Below are 11,236 nucleotides of genomic sequence, written 5' to 3'. Positions count from 1 at the left end.
CTCATCTCAGTTCAGTTCAGTTCAGTTGCTCAGTTGTGTCCGACTCTTTGCAACCCCATGAATCACAGCATGCCAGGCCTCCCTGTCCATCACCAACTCCCGGAGTTCACTCAGATTCACGTCCATCGAGTCAGTGATGCCATCCAGCCATCTCATCCTCTGTCATCCCCTTTTCCTCCTGCCCCCAATCCCTCCCAGCATCAGAGTCTTTTCCAATGAGTCAACTCTTCGCATGAGGTGGCCAAAGTACTGGAGTTTCAGCTTTAGCATCATTCCTTCCAAAGAAATCCCAGGGCTGATGTCCTTCAGAATGGACTGGTTGGATCTCCTTGCAGTCCAAGGGACTCTCAAGAGTCTTCTCCAACACCACAGTGTCTTCTCCAACACCACAGTTCAAAAGCATCAATTTTTCAGCGCTCAGCTTTCTTCACAGTCCAACTCTCACATCCATACATGACAGTGAATGGCAATTCTATCCTTCCAGTTACTAAGGCCAACTTGGGAGTCACCCTTGAATATTCTCTCAGACATCCCAATCCCATCTATCAATAAATCCTGTTGGCTCTTCCTTGAAATTACTATCTTGGGCCCAACATCTCCCAAATTGCCTCTTAACTGGTCTCCTTGTGTTTACCCTTTTGTCTCTTCTCTCACCCAAGCCCATTTTCAACACAGCAGTCAAAGAGATCCTCTAAAAATGCATGCTTGGAATGTCCCTGGTGGTCCAGTGGGTGAGAATCTGCCTGCCAGTGTAGGGGACACAGGTTCAGTCCCTAGTCCAGGAGGATTCCACGTGCTGTAGAGCAACTGAGCCTGTGTGCCCCAATTACTGAGCCCAAGTGCTGCAACTACTGAAGCCTGTGCACGTAGAGCCTGTGCTCTGCAACAGAAGCTACTGCATGAGAAGCCGGTGAATCACATGGAAGCCCCCATTTACTGCAAATAGAGAAAGCCCGTGAGCAGCAGTGAAGACCCAGAGCAATTAAAAAAAAAAGCATGTCTAGGACTTCCCTGGTGGTCCAGTAGTTATGACTGGGCACTTTTACTGCTGGGCCCAGGTTCAATCCCTAGTCAGGGAACTAAGATCCCACAAGATGTGCAACATGGACAAAAAAGGAAAAAGAAGAAGAAAATATGCCAAACCTCTTCTTCCTTGAAAAAGCAGCAATAGCATCTTTTTTTTTTTTTTGGCCTCACCACACTGCATGTGGGATCTCAGTTCTCTGACCAGGCATTGAACCTGTGTGCCCTGTAGTAGAAGTGCAGAGTCTTCACCACTGCACCACCAGGGAAGTCCCAGCATTCCATTTTGCAAAGAGTAAGAGCTGAAATCTTTAAGCAGGCCCCGCCTCTATCCATTTCCCTCACTGTCACAGTCACACTTGCTCCTTGCTGGTCCTCACATCTGCCAGGGTGCTCTTGCCTTAGTGTCTAGAACAATTTTCCCTTGGATATCCATGAGATTTACTCTGTCATCTCCTTCAGATTTTGCCTCAAATACCATCTTTTTGCTTCTCTATGACCATTCTATTTTTCTTTTTATTTGATGTAGACCATTTTTAAAGTCTTGTTGCATTTGTTACAATATTGCTTATGTTTTATGTTTTGTTTATTTGGCTACAAGGTGGGATCTTAGCTACTGACCAGGGATGCACCCTCTGCATTCGAATGTCCACCCACTGGACTGCCAGGGAAGTCCCTGGCCATTCTATTTTATTTACTTATGATTGTGCTGGGTCTTACTTGCTACTTGAGGGCTTTGTCTGGTTGTGGTTTGAGGGCTTTTCATTACAGTGTCTTCTCTTGTTGGGGAGCACTGGCTCTAGAGTGTGCGGCTTCAGGAGTTGCAGCACATGGGTGCAGTAGTTGAGGTTCACATGCTCTGGAGCGCCAGTTCAGTAGCTGGGCAAGGGCTTAGCTGCTCTGTGACATGTGGCATCTACCTGGACCAGGGATCCAACTGTGTCCCCTGCAATAGCAGGTGGATTCTTAACCCCAGGACCACATGGAAGTCCCTCATTCTATTTTAAATTGCAACCTTCATCTCAAGACTTTCTGTCTCCCCTTTTGGCCATAGAGCTTGTTACCAACTGGTTGTTATTTTGCTTATTTTGTTTATTGTCTTTTCCCACTAAAATGTAAATTTCGTAAGAGCTAGAACTTTAATTAAATGTCTTCAATGTGCAATTAAGTGTCTTCAATGCCTAGGACAGTGCCACAGAGCAGGCACTTTAAATTTGTTGAATGAGTGAATGAATGGCTGATTTCTTACTTATCCTTCAAGATTCCCACACCCCAAGACTTCCCTCCCTCTCCACTCTTTCAGTTTGGACTAACGCCGCTGCCTACTTTCAGTTCCCATAACATACTATATTTATCCTGATCAAATGACTTTAAAATATTCAACTTTGGTTCCCTAAGATTTAGCACAGTCCCTTGCACAAGAAAAATGCTTAATGTGGAAATGAATTATTAGCAGCATTCATATCAAATGATGGGGCGGTGGGAAAATGTTAGCTAGGCAACAGTGAGGGACTTGTCAACTTCCTGTTTTTCTATATGAATTTCCTTCCTCTTTCAAAGAAATCCAGATTTGATTCTGCCTCCTGCCATGTGGTGAGGGTGGGGGGGCAGTAATTAAACACAATTACCAAAAAAACTTTTGACCAAATACTATTGTATAGCTTTCCAACCCTTTTGGAAGAAAATATTGGGACTTGTTTTTAATGATATTAATTGTTGGATCAGTAACACCAAGCAAAGATTTTACCTAAACCTACAATCACAACTCATGTACTGGTTAGCTAGCTTCACCTCCTAGTTCCTTTTAAGACTCCAGTGATTTACTCCATCCTCACTTCCACTGTGAATTCCTATGGAGTTTTCAAATTAAACCACAATTGTGTATGTGTGTGCTCAGTTGCTAAGTCGTGTCCAACTCTTTACAACCCCATAGATTGTCGCCCACCAGGCCCCTCTGTCCATGGAAATTCCCAGGCAAGAATACTGGCGTGGACTGCCATCTTCTCCAGGGGAATCTTCCTGACCTAGGGATCAAACCTGCATCTCCTGCTTGGCAGGTGGATTCTTTACCACTGAGCCACCAGGGAAGCCCTATATCACAATTATTAGCCATTAAATATCTAAATGTAGGCAGGCAGATCCCTGTATCAGAATTTTTAAAGATATATATTTATTTATATATTTGGCTGCACCAGGTCTTAGTTGCGGCACTTGGAATCTTTCCTCTTCATCACGGCATATGTAATCTTTAGTTGCAGCAGGCAGGATCTTTAGTCTGGGTACGCAAACTCTTAGTTGCGGCATGTGGTATCAAGTGCCCTGACCAGGGATTGAACCTGGGCCCCCTGCACCGGGAGTGTGGTGTCTTAGCCCCTGGACCACCAGGGAAGTCCCTCTATACCAGAATTTTTGATAACTAGATTTTATTTTTTTAAGCAGTTTTAGGTTCACAGCAAAATTGAGCAGAAGGTACAGAGACTTCCCACTTGCCCCTGTCCCCAAAATGCATAGCCTCCCCATCGAAATGATAGTTACCAATGGAAAGGAAGCCCCGAGAGATGTCAGACAATTAGACAAACAGCAGACTGGGAGTTCACTAAAAGGTGGGAAATAGAATAGAAGCATTGTGTTAATTAGCCAGGGGAGAAAAAAAAACACAAAACTCAGCCTGAACTAAAAATAAAAACAGATTTGAGCTGGCAAGAGATTGTATATTTCAAGAGATAATAAGATAATAGAATTTAAGATCTGAAAAAAAGCCTGAGTTTAAATCACTCATCTACTAGATGAAGAAATCAAAGGTCAGAGGTACCTTTGGTATTTCTCAGATATCTAAGAAAGCATATTAGACTGATAAGCTGGACTTTGGATGACTTGACAAAGCTATTTAGAACCTAGAAATTGAAATAAGATATATCCTATCTGTTCAGAGCTGGATTCTGTATTATTCTATGTTTTCATTGCTGAGTGGAATTCAATTAATGGCTTAATCTCAAACTTGTAGTTTCTATTATGCTGGAAAAGGCTGGCCTAAGAGTACAATGGAGTTGCCATAATATAAAGAATAAGAAGATCAGAAAGACTACAAAGAAGCTGTTTGATTTTTCAGTAGCTAATAAGAAAAAGCAGCCTTTTGGGTGACTGGTGGTCCTTGCATGAGACCTATTTCCTAACCGATATAAATTATTAATGAAAAAAAACACACAAGTACAACTTCATTGCAGTTGGACTGGAGGAAAACAATAGAGGAGCACTATCAAGTGTAAACACTTACAGAGGCTCAGTGAGTAACATGAAATGTTTGCCCAGCGTGGATTGTGGTAAGACTGAAAAGAGAACTTCTAAAGTAGGTCTAAGTTAAAGGTCCTCACTAAACATTTTCTTTCCCATTCTTAGTTTCAGCTTAGGTATCTGAAGAGTTGGAAGCCCTTAGGGGAAGGCCCTGTAGAAATCTTGACAATTTTAGGCATCTTTTTAAGAATGTTAAGTAGGAAAGAGAAACATCTCTAACTGCTGAGCAGAGAATGATATCTTTTTAGTCATTCTTCAAATATTTTGTCCAGGTTTAAAATGAGAGTGAATTTCATGTCTACAAAAGCAGCAATTCAATTCTTTGTTCCTTGGCTTTGTAATAGGTAAATGATAATAACAAAAATCAGCTTAAACTGATATTAATGTTAAAAGGATGAGGGGAAATTGACTTTCTCAGATAATCTTGATTAGAATATAATTTTTTTTTAGTTTTTGTTTTTTAAATTAGAATGTAAATTGATCCAACTTTTTTCATTTTAAGAATTTAAGTGAAATAATATATACACCACCTACCCTTCGGGGACTTCTCTTGTGGCTCAATTGGTAAAGAATCCACCTGCAATGTGGAAGACCTGGCTTTGATCCCTGGGTTGGAAAGATCCCCTGGAAAAGGGAAAAGCTACTGACTCTAGGATTCTGGCCTGGAGAATTCCATGGACTGTATAGTCCATGGGGTTGCAAAGAGTTGGACATGACTGAGTGACTTTCACCTTCACTTAACCTTTACCATCATCACCAATTTAAGTGCATGTTTCTGAAGAATCAGATATATTCTCCTTCTCACAGAGCACCACCATCCCAAGTTTGTGTCTTGTAAGACCAAAATTCCACAACCATGAAAGTCTCACTCCCCACTCCCTCCCACAGCCCCTGACACTGATGTCCACTTTGGTCCATGAGTTGTCAACCCCAGGATCCCCACTGGAGTGGAATCCTACAGTGCTTGCTGATGGGTTGTTTTGGAGGAGTTGAGTTTCAGTTTGAATCTCTTCCTATTTCCATCTGAAGAATCTGAATTTAGGGAGAGAATGTATGAAGAAGTGGGTGTACAAGGGACTGGGTGTCTGGGGCACAGATGAGCTAGGACCTGACCAGCTGCCTCATGGGCCCTCCTGTCCCATTTCTTGGCTTGCCTCATCTGCTTGCTCTAACTTTTTAGGCAGGCAACCTGGCAACATCTATTAAAACTTAAAGAAGGCCTTCAATGAACAATGCATAAAAAATAGAGGAAAACAACAGAAGGGGAAAGACTAGAGCTCTCTTCAGGAAAATTGGAAATATCAAGGGAACATTTCGCCCAAAGATGGGCACAATAAAGGACATAAATGGTAGAGACCTAGTAGATGAAGAAAAAATCAAGAACAGATGGAAAGAATACATGGAGGAACTGTACCAAAAAAATCTTAATGAACTGGATAACTATGATGGTGTGGTCAGTCACCCAGAGCCAGACATTCTGGAGGCGGAAGTCAAGTGGGCAGGCCCACTGCTGTGAACAAAGTTTTTGGATGTAATGGAATTCCAGTAGAGCTATTCAAAACCCTAAAAGATAATGCTATCAAAGTGTTGCACTCATTATGTCAGCAAATCTGGAAGACCCAGCAGTGACCAAGGACTGGACAACGTCAATCCTCATCCCAATTCCCAAGAAGGGTATTACTAAAGAATGTTCAAACCATTGGACAATTGCACTCATCTCCCATGATACTAGGTCATGCTTAAAATCTTGCATGCTAGGTTTCAGCATTACGTGAACCAAGAACTTCCAGGTGTCCAAGCTGGGTTTAGAAAAGGCAGAGGAACCAGAGATCTAGTCACTGGATCATAGAGAAAGCTAGAGAATTCCAGAAAACATCTACCTCTGTTTCATCAACTATGCTAAAGCCTTTGACTGCGTGGATCATAACAAACCGTGGAAACTCTTATAGCAAACTCTTAAAGAGATGGGAATACCAGACCATCTTACCTGTCTCCTGAGAAACCTTATGCAGGTCAAGAAGCAACATTTAGAACCCTGTACAGAATAATTAATTGGTTCAGGATTGGGAAAGGAGTATGACAGGGCTGTCTGTTGTCACCCTGTTTATTTAACCTATACACTGAGCACATCATGAGAAATTCCTGGGTGGATGAGTTACAAGCTAGAATCAAGATAGGCAGGAGAAACATCAACAACCTCAGACATGTGGATGATATCACTCTAATGGCAGAAAGGGAAGAGGAACTAAAGAATCTCTTGATAAGGGTGAAAGAGGAGAGTGAGAAAGCTGGATTAAAACTATATATTAAAAAACTAAGATCATGGCATCTGGCCCCATTACTTCATGGCAAATAGAAGGGGAAAAGCTAGAAGAAGTGACAGATTTCCTCTTCTTGGATTCTAAAATCACTGCAGCTGGTGACTGTAGCCATGAAATCAGATGATTCCTTCTTGGCAGGAAAACTATGACAAATCTAGACAGCGTGTTGAAAAGCAGAGACGTTACTCTGCTGACAAAGGTCCATATAGTCAAGGCTATGGTCTTCCCAGTGGTCACGTATGGTTGTGAGAGCTGGACCATAAAGAAAGCAGAGCACCAAATAATTGATGCCTTTGAACTGTGGTGCTGGAGAAGACACCTGAGAGTCCCTTGGACAGCAAGGAGATCAAACCAGTCAATCTTAAAGGAAATCAACCCTGAACATTCATTGGAAGGACTGATGCTGAAGCTCCAGTATTTTGGTCACCTGATGCAAACAGCCAACTCATTGGAAAGTCCCTGATGCTGGGAAAGATTAAGGGCGGAAAAGAGGAGAGGGCATCAGAGGACGAGATGGCTGGATGGGATCACTGATGCAGTGGACATGAACTTGGGAAAACTTCGGAATATGGTGAGGGACAGGGCAGCCTGGCATGCTGCAGTCCATGGGATCACAAAGAGTCTGCCATGACTGGGTAACTAACAAAACAAAAATTAAAACTTGAAAGGTTCATATTCATTCTCTGCCATTGCATTTCTGGGAATTCCATCTACACATACACTGACACATGTAAAAAGGTATATATTTACTAGGGTGTTTATTGTAACAGTACTTGTAATATTGAAACACTCGAAACAATCTAATGTTCATCAATAGGTAATTGGTTAATTATACAATACACAAAATTGGCATCTTTAAAAAGATTAAGATAGAGCTGCATTCTGAGATAAAAAAAGTCTGGAATATTCAGTTGAGTGAAAAAAGAAACTTCAGATCAATATGTAGACTATGAATAATATGTGTAAAAATAAAGGGAGTGTAGATGCAAATGTTATATGCATGAAAAATATGGTGGGTGTAGTCCCAGAAAACTGGAAAGATTACACACTTCTCCTGTGAAACAGTGAGTGTGACCTTTTGCTTTAGATATACTTTTGTACTGATAGAAATTTTTTTTTTACAATGACTGATAGTACTTTCATTGAAAATAGCTTAGGGACTTCTCTGGCAGTCCAGTAGTTAAGACTCGGTGCTCCTAATGCAGGGGTCGCAGGTTTGATCCCTGGTTGGTGGGGAAACGAAGATCCTCCAGGCCCGGAAGCATGTGGCCAGGAAAAAAATTTTTTTAAAGGTTAACTGCTTTAAATAGAAGTATAATACAAGTAGGGAATTCCCTGGCTGTCCAGTGGTTAGGATTTGGTGCTTTCACTGCTGTAACCCCAAAGAACTAAGATCTTGCAAGCTGTGAGGAGGAGCCCCCCCAAAATACACACACACACACACACACACACACACACACACAATCACAATCTCCTACTGTGTCACCACGGGTAACAAGTCCCTAATTCTTTTAATTTTAAAATTTTTATTTAATTTGTCTGCACCAGGTTTTAGTTGCAGCATGTGGGATCAGGTTCCCTGACCAGGGATTCAACCCAGGGCCCTTGCATTGGACCACCAGGGAAGTCTAAGTCCCTAATTCTGGAAAATCAATTCTCTTATTGTGCAGTCATATTTCATACAGTGTGGGCCTCACTTTGTGGTAATCCAGTTAAACATAAGTCAGGTGCTGCTCCACCCTTTATTATATTGACCTCCTTGTCTGTGACTTATACTTCTTTGGAAATTACTAGAATGACTCTGCCCTATTTCTGTGCCAATTTTCTGGGAGTATAATCTGAGGAACACTGTCATTTAGATTCCCCAACTGGAAGAATAAATTACATACCAATCTCCCATGCATCTTCCTTTGGTTCTCTTTCACAGACATATAATCATAGGTAAAGCAATGGTTCCTCAAGCGCCATCTAATGCTTAAAGTCAGGGGGCTGGCCAACTCTTCAGTGGATTAAGTGAAAGATAATGAAACAGAAGAAACTAAATGATTAATACAATTCTTTTCACCATGACAGGTAGACTTTAGATTTTCTACACCATCAAACTTAAGTGCTATATCAATTTTAAGATATAATAGAGATTATGTTTAACATCTGACTGCCTGAGACGGTGTAATACAAACCAAAGAAAGAAAATAAAGTGAAGTCGCTCAGTCGTGTCCGACTCTTTGTGACCCCATGGACTGTAGCCTACCAGGCTCTTCCATCCATGGGATTTTCCAGGAGTGGGTTGCTATTTCCTTCTCCAGGAGATCTTCCCAACCCAGGGATTAAACCCAGGTCTCCCTCATTGTAGGCAGACGCTTTACCGTCTGAGCCACTAGGGAAGCCTAATACAAACCAAAAGGCAGGTTTTAATCCCAGTTTAACAGTCTATGGGGTTGCACAGAGTTGGACACAACTGAAGCAACTTAGCAGTAACATTTAAAATTCCCATCAGAAATAACTATCTGCTTCACTGCCTTCAATAATACGTTTAAATGACCTTAAACAACGGAGAAATAGTATTTCCTAGTTTTCTCTCTCAACCCATAATTTTGAGTACTACCTAATCCATGGTAAACCCCGTGATGAAGTGAAAATTTTTATGATCCTAGGGGAAGCTGGGCCTAAACCCAAGGAAGAAATCTTAAAAGTTCCTGTGTATTAGTACCGCTCTAAATCTTTCTTTAAGTAGTTTATAGTCTATTCTTTCCTGAGTATTTTATAATAATTTACTATTTCATGAGATAGATTAATTCCAACCCAATCCCACCTTTCAAGTGAGGCAAGTACTAAAAAGAGATAAAACAATTTGCTTCCAGTTCTACTGTAAATCAAGTGGGTAGATAATCACCCAGGGCTGTCCTTTCTACAGCAAGGTCGCCTTTAGGTACTGATTATTTAGGACAGTAATAAAGCCAAGGTATGTTGTAATTAAACTCTTGAGGGTCTTTTCTCCCACAGCTGAGCCCTTTCTTAAGAGTCACTTCCCATTAATAATGATAATCTACTGCAGGCTGAAGATGACTGAGTTGTTTTGTCTGAAAACCTGCGTTTGAGCCGAACTAATCACCTGGAAATTAAAGGCTTTGAAGTACATTCCCAACCCCCTTATTCATGGCCTTTAGTAGTGAAGCTAATCTGAGGCCTTAAAATTAACTACCTTACAGTGAACTGGAAAGGGCAGCACTGTGACTAATGCCAGGCTGCTGATCTGGTCTGCCAGGAAAGATGAGTAGAGTTATTACCTTCTCTCTCTAGCAGGGCATATTATAATCTGTTGACTTTAGGAACTAAAATCCTTTTGCTGTCCCTGAATTACGTATCACCTTAAATCTAATCTAATTCAAATGATTATTTTTCAAACAAATGTGTTTTCGTATACAAACTGAATTAAAAAAAAAGCAAGGAACTGAATTTATTCCATTGTAGGCATATACTATATTTACTTATTCATCTGTCCAGTTGATGAGACACTTGCATTGCTTCTACCTTTTGCTTATTTTGAACAATGTTCTATAAACACGGAGATGTAAGTATCTGTTCCTGTCCGGGTTTTCAATTCTTTTGGGTATATAATCACAACTGGAAGTGCTGGATCACACGGTAAACCTGGGAAATTCTGCTACTGTGCTGCAAAGTGGACAGATCCTGAGGACACCATGCTAAATGAAATAAACCAATCACAAAAAGGGAAATACTGTGTGATTCTGCTCTTGAGATATTTTAAAACTGATTAGCATGGCAAATTTATATTTTAACATAATTTAAAAATAATAAAGAAAAGCGCAAGGAACTCTCTTATTAGTCTTGTAACGCTCACATTTCTGGTGGGGAGCAACTCTAGCAGATAAGCTAAGCTTTTGCACTACAGCTTCCACTGGCTGTAATAGAGGGAGGCGCAGAGCAGGATGCGCCCAGGGGCAAATTGCCTCGGCGTAAGTGAAAGAAAATCCGGCGTCAAAGGGTCGGGGGATGGGATACAGCTAAAAGGAAGATGTTCTAAATTTTGTCACAAGATTCACTTTCCTTAAGAATCACTCCACTAGGATGGAGAATTCTCTAGTGAAACCCTTAAGTCTCCTTTCCTTTCACAACTTACTTCCTAATCAAAAATGTCCTTAACGTCTGGAATGCCTCTTCTGCCCGTTCCTCTCACGAACCGCACCCGTTTCTGTCTCTCACAAACCGCACCCCTCGGACCCCGGCTCCCTAAGATTCCATTTCTCTTTCAAGACGGCTCTGGGCCACAGTCAGACCAACCGTCAAGGGTTACGACCCCGCCCAGCGAGTACCACAACTTGTGGGCGGGAGGACGGCCTCAAGCGCCCCGGAAGTCACCACTCCTCAGGCGGGCGGAGGCCCCTGGGCCTTGCGGCTTCGGATTGGCCGGAAGGTGGCGATGATGCATTACGCGCAGGGTCTGATCCCGCCCCTACGCCCTGCGCGCGGCAAGCGTGAGGCGGGGCGGAGTGGGTGGCCCCTGGCGGCCATTACCCGGAACAATCCCCGGCCTCGGGTCAGGTGACCCTCGGCGGGGCCGGCGGGAGGGAGGGGGCGGG

This window comes from Bison bison, unplaced genomic scaffold, assembly GCF_000754665.1.
Source record: "Bison bison bison isolate TAMUID 2011002044 unplaced genomic scaffold, Bison_UMD1.0 scf7180017864472, whole genome shotgun sequence".
In the NCBI taxonomy this organism is placed as follows: Eukaryota; Metazoa; Chordata; class Mammalia; order Artiodactyla; family Bovidae; genus Bison; species Bison bison.
Note: the sequence above shows the minus strand (reverse complement) of the source record.